The sequence below is a fragment of the Sarcophilus harrisii genome, chromosome 2 (assembly GCF_902635505.1).
Source record: "Sarcophilus harrisii chromosome 2, mSarHar1.11, whole genome shotgun sequence".
NCBI lineage: Eukaryota > Metazoa > Chordata > Mammalia > Dasyuromorphia > Dasyuridae > Sarcophilus > Sarcophilus harrisii.
The window spans coordinates 417,573,248-417,584,457 of NC_045427.1; positions in this window are offsets into that span (position 1 = coordinate 417,573,248).

The following is an 11,210-nucleotide window of genomic DNA, read 5'->3' on the forward strand; positions in this document are numbered from 1 at the left end:
CATTAAACTAAAATAGAAAAGACAAAATAGATTTTTGTTCATTGAAAAATAAGCTTGTTATAAAGACAGACATGGACGGAATGTAAATGGATTTCTCTACAAGAGATTCCCGGTCATCAGTGCTTGCTGTCCAAGAACAGCAGGTGGGGCCATATAATCAAAGGAAGCATCTTTCTGTAAGTGATAGTTATTCTTGTTTTCCTAAGCCCTGAGAACACTGATGATATTACATGTTGAACTACCAGGATATAGTAGAAGGAGTGCTGGGTTTGAAATCAGAACACTTAGATTCAAATCTCAGTTGCTTTGACTTACTAGTTATGTGACATTGGGCCAACCCTTTAACCAATATGAGCTTCAGTTTCCTGAGGACTGATCTCCAAGATCCTTCCAAGTGTATTATTGTTCAGTGTATCTGATTCTTCCTGCTTCCATTTGGGCAAAAAATGTTGGAATGGTTTACCATTTCTTTCTCCAGGTCCTTTTACAGAGGAGGAAACTGAGGCACACAGAAGTATCTGAGGCTATATTTGAACTGAGGTCTTTTTGACTTCAGGCCCTGAGGCCTATCCACTGCACCACCTAGCTGCTGCCCATGTATAAATTCTCTGATTCTAGGGCATTTTGCTTGAGCTTTTATCTCAATCTCTCAGTAGGAGCTGGAGCAGCATGGTGTAGTGAAAGTTGTTGTGTTTGGAGGCCAAGAACCTTGGTCCAAATTTCAGCGGTGCTTCTTATAGCTTCTAGGACTTTGGCCAAATTACTTCCCCTCCTTCAAGTTCAGTTCCTCTTCTGTAAAATAATGGGGGGAGGGTGGATTCAGTGATCTCTAAGGTTTCTTTCAGTTCTAAATCTATGATTGTAGGAGGAAGAAGCAGTTGGTTAATAATTACCTAGGAATGTGGGTGGATTGCCAGAAGTCTGCCAACAATCAGCAGACTTCCTAATTGGCTGATGGGGAGTTTGTCATTCTAAACTAGGAAAGAAGCTTGGCCCAGGTGAACAGAACCCAAGTTATCTTGGGATATTCCAGGGCCAAGGTTGACATTCTGTTTGAAAGACAATAAGAAAAATGAATATGAGACATGGATTCCAAGCTGATCGGGAAATCCTGCTGGATGGGCACTATTCGGCCAGGAGAATTTGAGGGAAATAGGGTGGAGCTATGGAAATAGCTTTAGATTTGGAGCCAGAAAGCTTGGACTAGAATCTCAGTTCTGTCACCTCCTGTGTGTGTGTGACATCAATTAGGTGCAATGGAAAGAGTGCTGAGTTTGAGGTCAAATCTTGATCCTTATTACATGACTGTGGACTTGTCATTTGATTTCTCTGGTCCTTGGTTTCTTGATCTGTAAAATGAAGGGGTTGGATCACTTGATCTTTAAGGTTACATCTAGTCCTCTGGGTCCTCAGTTTCCTCATTTGTAAAATGGAGGTATTAGACTAGGCAACCCTTAAGCTTCCTTCCAGATTTAAATTTAGGCTTGTCTATGAGAACCACCCACTTAGCCTGAGTAAAAAAAATATTTAAACCTGCTTTCAGATTCATGATTCATTGTTAGAGATGGAAGGACCCTTAGTGATCATTTAATCCTCATTTTTACAGGAGGGGAAAACTGGGGCATAAAGAAAGCAATTGATTCACCCATAATCACAGATAGAAAGTGGCAAAACTGTGATTCAAGGTCGTATCTTCTGACTTCTAGTCCGCAGTTCTTTCTACCGCAATATGAAGTATCTTTCCATCATGTTCTATTTCTGAATCAATATTGTTTTTATCATTATAAATAAATATCCTTCCTTTCACCTAAGATAGCTAAGATGTGGCAAGGAAAAGGAACAGAGGTCTGAGCCTGGCATCTGTTTATAGTGGCTGTAGCAGAAGAAGGGGGAGGTCATTCTGCATAGCAAAGGGGGGGCAGATCGAAGAATATCACAAGGTCAAAGAGTGCTTGGGAGGCCTTTTCCCTCCAAGAAGGAGCTGGCTATGAGATACTTTAAACACACAGAGTGTGGGAGGACCTTAATGGGTCATTTAAGGAACCAAGAAATCTTGGGTCTGATGTAGGCCAAAGGCTGGATCCCTCAAGTTGGAGGCTAAAGATTGGTGTAAAGTTTTTAAAAAATAGTAAAAGAAAAAGCCTTGAACAAAATTCCCTAGATTGGTTCTGAGAGGGAAATCCATGCCTTAATAACTGGACATGATGGGTGTAAATACAAAAAGTCACTTTTCCAACTTTAGGGGTATCACTTAGAGATGGGAGCTAAAGAGAACAATAAGAAGTCACTGGAAGAACAAGAAAGGACTGATAGAGGCACCCTCTCTACCTTAGTCCCAACCTCCTGGTTTAGAACAAGAAGCTGGTTCTTCTCCCATGAGCACAAAGAAATTAAATGCATAGGGAAGCAGGGAAAGATGGTCATCCTCACAGGAATCCTGATTCTTCCACTTATATTTGTGTGATCTTAGATAACTCATTTAACCTCCCCTTAGCCTCAGTTTTATTGACTGTAAAATAAGGTCACTGGACTAGATGGCCACTAGGATCATCTTTTCTCAAACTAAAGCTATTATTCTTTGATCAGCATGAGAACTGATCCACACATAACACAGTATACCAAGATAAGGTTGAAATGGGTTCATAATCTAGATATAAAGAATGATATTATAAGCAAATTAGAAAAAAACATAGAATAGTTTGCCTCTTAGATCTATGGAGGAGGAAGGAATTTGTGACCAAAAAAGAAATAATGATCATTATTGATCATATTAAAGTTAAAAAGTTTTTGCAAAAGAAAAACTAATGCATATAAGATTAGAAGGGAAACAACAAACTGGGAAAACATTTTTACATTCAAGAGTTCAGATAAAGGCCTAATTTCTAAAATTAAATCAAATTTATAAGAATTCAAGCCATTCTCCAATTGACAAATGGTCAAAGGATACGAACAGACAATTTTCAGATGAAGAAATTGAAACCATTTCTAGTCAATATGAAAAGGTGCTCTAAATCACTATTGATCAAAGAAATGCAAATTAAGAAAACTCTGAGATTGGCTAAGATGACAGAAAAAGATAATGACAAATGTTGGAGGGGATGTGGGAAAACTGGGACACTGATGCATTGTTGGTGGAATTGTGAATACATCCAGCCATTCTGGAGAGCAGTTTGGAACTATGTCCGAAGAATTATCAAACTGTGCATACCCTTTGGTCCAGAGTGTTTCTACTGGTGTTATATCCCAAAAAGATTTTAAAAGAGGGAAAGGGACCCACATGTGCAAAAATGTTTGTGGCAGCCCTTTTTGTAGTGGCAAGAAACTGGAAACTGAGTAGATGCCCATCAATTGGAGAAAGGATAAATAAATTGTGGCATATGAATATTATGGAACATTATTGTTCTGTAAGAAACAATCAGCAGGATGATTTTAGAGAGGTCTGGAGAGACTTGCATGAACTGATGCTGAGTGAAATGAGCAGAACCAGGAGATCATTATACATGGCAACAACAAGACTATATGATGATCAATTCTGATGGACATGGCTCTCTTCAACAATGAGATGATTGAGTCCAGTTCCAATGATCTTGTGATGAAGAGAGCCATCTACATCCAGAGAGAGCCCTTTGGGAAGTGAGGATGGTTCATAACATAGCATTTTCATTCTTTTTGTTGTTGTTTTCTTGCATTTCATTTTCTTTCTTATTTTTTCCTGTTTGATTTGAATTTTCTTGTGCAGCAAAGTAATTGTATAAATATCTATGCATATATTGAATTTAACATATATTGGATTATTTGCCATCTAGGGGAAGAGGTGGGGGAAAGGGGAAATTGGAACACTGGGTTTTGCAAGGTTGAATGTTGAAAAATTATCCATGTATATGTTTTGAAAATAAAAAGTTTTGATTTAAAAAAAAAAAGGAAATAGAACTAGAGCACGTTAGGCTGACAACTCCATTAAAGCAATGGGCAGGGAAGCAGTCATAAAAATGCTTAGAGTGTGACAGCAGTCCCAAATTGATGAAAGGAAATTGAGGAAAGGTTCTATACTTAGGCTAGGAGAAAACACATAATGGAGAGAGCAGGATTTCTTAAGGCTAAGGCCCAAGGGGAATAATAATTGTAATGCAGGATTCAATCCTGGCACATTTTGTATATTGATGGAGAGAAATACTTGTTGCTACAAGTCTTCAGTGAATAATGAGGGAAAGGAGGCAGTGGATAAAGCACTGGGTCTGGAATCAGGAATAGTTGAATTCTAATCCAGCCTCACACACTAAATAAGTAACTCTGGATAAATTGCTTAATTCTATTTGCCTCAGTTTCCTTATTTGTAAAATTTGTAAATTTTCTGGAGAAGAAAATGGCAAACTACTCCAGTGTCTTTGCCAAGAATACCCCAAATGGCGTCACAAAGACTTGGATGTGACTTAACAATTCTGAAAATAATCTTATTCCAGATGTGATCTCGAGGTTACATTCTAATAGTTGATATTTATTTACATATATTATATATACATAGCCTCATTTGCCCTTCAATAGCTCTATGTGCTATTATTTTTATAATTATTTTCTATTAGATTATAGTTGGAGAAACCAAGACTTAAGAGATGTCACTTGATTTGAATAAAAGAGATTTGTTTTGGTTTCAAATCTTAGCTCTTCCATTTGCATGACCTTGGGCACATACTTAATCTCTATGGGCCTGTTTATTGAACTGATTTATAAGATCTCTTCCAACTCTAAATACATGATTAAAAGTTGCCCATAGTCATACCCCTGGTATCAAGAAGTAAGACTCAAACTCACTGTTTCCTAATTCAAAATTTAATATTCTTTTCACTCAACTAACAATCCTACCTCTAACCTCAAGCAGTGGATAAAGGCAATGATTGACAAATGATTTGCAAACCTTGGCAAGCATTGCTTGGAAGCGTTGGCAAGGTTAAATCACGACTAACTGATTCTATGGTTGCTGTGGGAAGCTGGGGGATAGCTAGGTGGTATAGTGGTGGTATAGAATACTGGGCTTAGAATCAAGAAGATTCACCTTCCTGAGTTCTTCAGCTTCAAACACTTACTAGCCATATGACTCTAAATAAGTCATTTGACTTATTTTCTTTATAAAATGATCTAGAGAAGGAAAGGGCAAACTACTTCTGTATCTTTGCCAAGAAAATCCCAAAATGGGATCATAGAGAATTAGATAAGATTGAAAAATGACAACAAGAAAATGGGAGTTTAGAAAGGTAGCAGCAATTGTGAGAGCTATCCAACTAATGAAAATTGAAAGCAAGTTAGAAGGCAATACCTTGCAATTCTCAGCAATACTTAAATATTTGCATGCTCCACATAACTCAATGCTGATAGAGTTGTGGTGGAACAGATACGTTCATCTGTTAGAGATAAAAGTATGTAGATTCTTTTTGGAGAATAATCTAGAAGAGCAGTGTAAAGTTGGAAAAATAAGCATATGCTTTAGCCCAATAATCCCATTGTTGGAAATGTATCCTGGAAGTATTTTGGGAAAAAAAATAAAAGAGAGTTATTCAGTTTAAGCACTTTAAACTGTCTAAAGGTTTTTGTAACAATATGATATATAATTGAAAAAAGAAAAAAACCTGAAAACAACATAATGTCCAATATGGGACTGGTTAAATAAATTGTGATATATCAATATAGTAAAACACTGTATTTGTCTAGATGACTAATATAAACATATATATGGATATGTGTGTGTGTGTGTGTGTGTGTGTGTGTGTGTGTGTGTGTATAAAATATGTGTGTGTGTTTATACCTTTTCTGTGAAGATAAAATAACAGAACCAGGAAGACTGGAATAAACTATGACCATTTAAGATGAAAAGTAAATGAGAATGAATGTACAAAGACTGATAAGGACAGAAGAAATAACTGAAAATGTGTACTGATTTTATGCATTGAAATTAATTTATTACTATGTAAATGACAATAGGGTGCCAAATATGAACATAATTAGGAATGGAATCATTTTATATGATAAAGACTCCCTATTTTGAGATAAAAAAAAAACTTTGAAGAAAAATGGAAAGTAATCTGGTAAAATTAGATTGAGACCAGTATTTTACACTAAGTACCACAATAAACTGCCATAAAGAAACATAATCCAAATATATAAGAATCCATCATGAATGGAATGGAATAGAATTGTAGGTAGTACCTCTGACCACTATAGTTAGAAATAAATACCTTAACTAAACAAAGGACAAAGGTGGTTAGAAAAGATAAAATGGATAATTTTATTTACCCAAAACTAAAACTGAAAATATTCTGAATGTAACTGGAGACTGGCCAATGAGCCCAGCCCTTATGATCATGTAGAGGGTACCACTGATGCAATTCTTATAGTAGAGGTTGGATAGCTTTCCTCCCTCCCTCATTCCTTCCTTCCTTCCTTCCTTCCTTCCTTCCTTCCTTCCTTCCTTCCTTCCTTCCTTCCTTCCTTCCTTCCTTCCTTCCTTCTTTCCTTCCTTCCTTCCTTCTTCCCTCCTTTTCTTCCTTCCTCCCTTCTTTCCTCCTATCCTTCCTTCCAAAGAGCAACCATTGAAGCAACTCATCCCAGGGGTAGTAGCTGAGACTAGACTCATCTGCATTTGGAATGAACTTGGTGCAATCAATGCTATGTAGAAACTATGTTGCATCTGAGTCCACTTTTCATAGAGACCAAGGTGACATAGAGTAGAAGGTATTGGGGAATAGGAAGCAGTAAGAAAAATATCATTTTGTAAAACCTTATTATTTCAATTTGCTTAAATGGAACTGGTATCCTAGGCACTGCTGGCTAACGGTGGAGAGAAACCAGCTATGGAAGCTTGAGCCAATAGCATTAGAGTCAATGCCCGACAGAGGTACCCTAAGAACTCTGAGGGAGAGACATAGCCTGCTTTATTCTGTGGTGAAGGAACCACAGAGCATTTAATATGTACAAAAATAAAATCAATGAAGTCAGAATTAGAAGAGAAGCAGTTAATTAAGAAAAAAACCTTTGCAGCAAATATATTTTAAACTATAATTGACACATAAATGTATAATAACAAGATCTGTTCTCTAATAGGGTCAAAGGACAGGAACAGTAGTTTTCAAAAGAATAAATGCAAGGTAACAACAATGCTATGAAAAGATTATCCAAAATTACTAATAAGAGTAACAATTAAAGAGAAGAATAAAGAGAAATTAAATAATTTTGGAGTTTCACCTCATACTCAGAAAGTTGATAAAGTTGATAAAATATGAAAAATAATATTAGAGATCTATCGGAATCAGGAAAACTAATTCAAATATGATTTCAAACACAAGCTGTTTGGGTTTGTCAACATCTTTGTCTGCCTCAGTTCCATCATCTGTAAAACGGAGATAATGATAACATCTACTTCCTAGGGTGGTTCTAAGGACTAAGTTAGATAATATTTGTAAAGTATTTAACACATAGTATGCTCTTAATTCTTCCTTCCTCCCTCCTTCCTTTTCCTTTCCTTTCCTTTTCCTACCTTCCTTCCCTTTTTCCTTCCTTCCTTCCTTCCTTCTTCCCTCCTTCCCTCTCTTCTTTCCTTCCTTCCTTCCTTCTTTCCTTCCTTCCTTCCTTCCTTCCACTTTTTCTACAATCTTTCCTTCCAAGAAGTAACTATTGGGACTCATCCCAATGATGACTGAGACCAGGATTTATCTGGAGAACAGGAACAGTAATACCCTGCTGGTGGAACTTTTAATTGGTCCAACCATTCAGAAAAAACAATTTGTAATTATATTTTCAAAGTCACTAAATAGCACTAAAAATCACTAAATAGCTTCTGACTCAGAAATACTATTAGAATTTCTCAAAGAAATCAAAAAGGGAGAGAAAGGATTTTTATAGCAGCAGTTTTATTATGGCTAAGAATGAGAAACAAGTGGGTACTCATCAACTGGGAAATAGTACAATTGGTCATATATTAATATATTATACCATAAGAAAGGACAAATATAAAGAATTCAGTGAAACTTGGGAAAACATATCAACTGATTTGGAGCAAATAAACAGAACCAGAAATATAATTTATGTAATAATTACAATAATGTAAAGAAAAACTTTGAAAGTCTTCAGAATTCTGATCAAAGCAGTATGGTCACCAAAAGACTAATGGTAAAAAGTATGTTCCCTGTTTCTCAGCAGAAGAATAAGGAATAAGGCATACATTTTCAGACATAGCCAATGTACTGGTTTATTTTGTCTGACTATATTCATTACTTTTAAAGGAACAGTATAATGGTGTGAGTTAGAAAGAAGTGGCAGAGATTTAAACAGAAATCAAAACATTTAAAAGCAGAAAAATATTTTCAGCAGGAAGACAGAAATAAACAGAAGACTGTTGCTACTATTGTGTTAAATTTAATATGTACTTTTAAAAAACTGTATGTAGCAGAAATTCATGGGTTCGTATACAATCTTTTTTGCTGGTCTTTGTTGATGATAAGAGTTCATAATAAAACATTTTAAATTTTAAAAAAGATTTTAAATTCAATTTTTTTGGGGAAAAAAACATTTGCTTTCACCTGAATATTAGCTAGTGCAATAAATGGGAATCCTAAGTCAATGCCCTGCTGCTTTCCCCAGGACCCACTCTTTATTCTTGAGCCCTGGATTGTGACTCCTGCCATCCATCCAGGATTTGATTGTTTGGGGCTTTTATTGATTTGCTTCAGTCACCATAACTTTCTTTGTGCCACTTTAGTGCTGGAATCAGCGTCCCTGGCTACACACCTTGACCTGTCTCCTCATGACTATCTGGTTCCATCAGTTATGAGATCAGCATCACCAGCCACCAAACCTCTGCATGTTGCCATTATGTTCTTGCCAATATTCTCATCTCATAGCCTGAGCCAGAATATCTGGGGTGAAACTTTTTCCTTAGTCACCAATGTAGGAAGGCCCAAGAAATCTCTGAAACTGTAACCTAACTAGAGCAACTGTAACCGAATGAGGCATTAGCATGGAAATAAGATTATTTCCTTTCTCTTTCAGTGGCCAAGAACAAGGACAGCCCCTGATACGGAGTTGATTAGTGTGAATGTATTAAGGATCTGAAAAAGAAGGGGAAAATTAAGGGCTGGAGTAGAATAGAGCCTCTTTCAGGGGATCAATGAGGGATAAACAGGAATCAACTTTGCCTGGGACTAAAGAACATCTTACAATGGAAAGGCTCAAGAAGTATTTTTTTACTGCTATGTGATCTATCCTATTGAGTGTACCATGCACATTCATCATACTCCTGTTTGAAAATCCAGAAAACTGGAGTATAAAAGAAAAGGCAGAATTGTAAAGAATACTGGAGTGAGGATTAATGGAGAAAGAAATAGAAGCAATATTATAGTAGATCAATATTACAGACTAACTGGCCAGGAGGAGGTTATGAATAATGCATTCCAGAAGTAGATCACAAAGGTGGTACAGAAGCAGCCCCAATGGTGATAGAGAACTTCAACTATAAACGAATGTTATTATTGTTCAGTTGTTTTATTTGTGTCCATCTCGTCATGACCCTATTTAAAGTTTTCTTGGCAAAGATACTGGAGTAGTTTGCCATTATCTTCTCCAGTTCATTTTACAGATGAGAAAACTGGGGTTTCCTTAAATGGAGTTAAATGACTTCTCCAGGATCACACAGTCAGGAAGTGTCTGAGGCCAGATTTGAACTCATGAAAAAGAATCTTCCTCTTCCTCCTCCTCCTTTTTTCTTTCTTCTTCTTCTCCTTCTCCCTGATCTTGTATCCTCCTCCTTCCAAATTGTAGAAACTTGTTTTTCACGACTTTTCATATATTCATATGTATTGCTTACCTTTTCGATGAATGGGAAAGGGATGGGAGGGAGAAAATTTAGAATTCAAATTTAAAAAACACTTAAAATGGATTATGAATAAAAGAAATAGACTTGAAAGAAAAAATAGCTAAGACTTTTGGGACACCTTGTTCTCATCCTTATACCCTTTACATGGTTGTCTAAAGTGAAGCACCTTTCCTTGTATGAATTAAAACTTGCCAAATTAAAAAAATATATATATTGCTTGAAACATCATTGGCAAAATTTCTCCTTTTTAAAGTCCCCCCACGGTACCTACAACAGATTGGCACAGAGTTATAGAAAATATCATCGATAGGGTATTGAATCATTTAGGTTATCTACAACAGATTGGCACAGAATTATAGAAAATATTATTTGTAGGGTATTGAATCAAGATAAATGAGTGAATGCTTAGAGAGCTAATTGCTCTCAATAGGGTCAATTTTATTAGTCCCAGAAGCACCACATTCCAGGATAATGAAAACTTGTAGTTATGATGTTATATCTTTTCTTGGCCAAATTTTAGGACACATTATTAAGTATGATGAAACTAAATTTGTAAGATTTCTTGCTATCAAAGGATGGTTTTTTAGCTGTGACTTAGATGAAAGAATAAATGCCATGTTTATCAGATTCTCCAGTGATATCAGGCAGGAAAGAATAAGTAGTGAACACATTGGTTGATAAAATTGTGATTTAAAAATATATTGACAGGCTGGAATTATATGTCAATTCAATAAGATTAAATTTCATACACATTATATGAAGTCATATTAGCTCAAAAAAATCAATTATACAAATACAGGATCATGGACACAAATTATAAATAGACAATAGTTATGAAAAAATTTGTGGATTTGAGTAGATTATAAACCCATTGAGTCAAAAAAAGCAGCATTGATAAGAAAATAAAATGAAAGAAGGAAGAAAAGAAGGAAGGAAACAAATATTTATTAAGCACCCACTATGTGCCAGGAAGTGTGCTAAGTGCTATATAGGTATTAGATATAAAATAAATATGAATTGGATTGAATTGAATTGAAAAGAATCAAGGTATATAGATTGCTCAAGATCTTGATTTTCTGTCTTGACCAGATCACACCTGGAGTATTCAATTTTGAATATCACATTCTAGAAAATATATGAACAAAGTAAAGAATTAATTGGACAATATATTACAGAAGGATCAGTCGAAAGAAATGGGGATGCTTAGCCTGAAGGAAAAAAGATTTAACTTAGGGGGATATCATAGGTACTTTCTAATATTTGAAGGACTGACATGTAGATGAAGGATTAAATCTGTTCTGCTAAGGCCCCAGAGGGAAGAAATCAAGAACAGTGGGTGGAAATTGAAAAG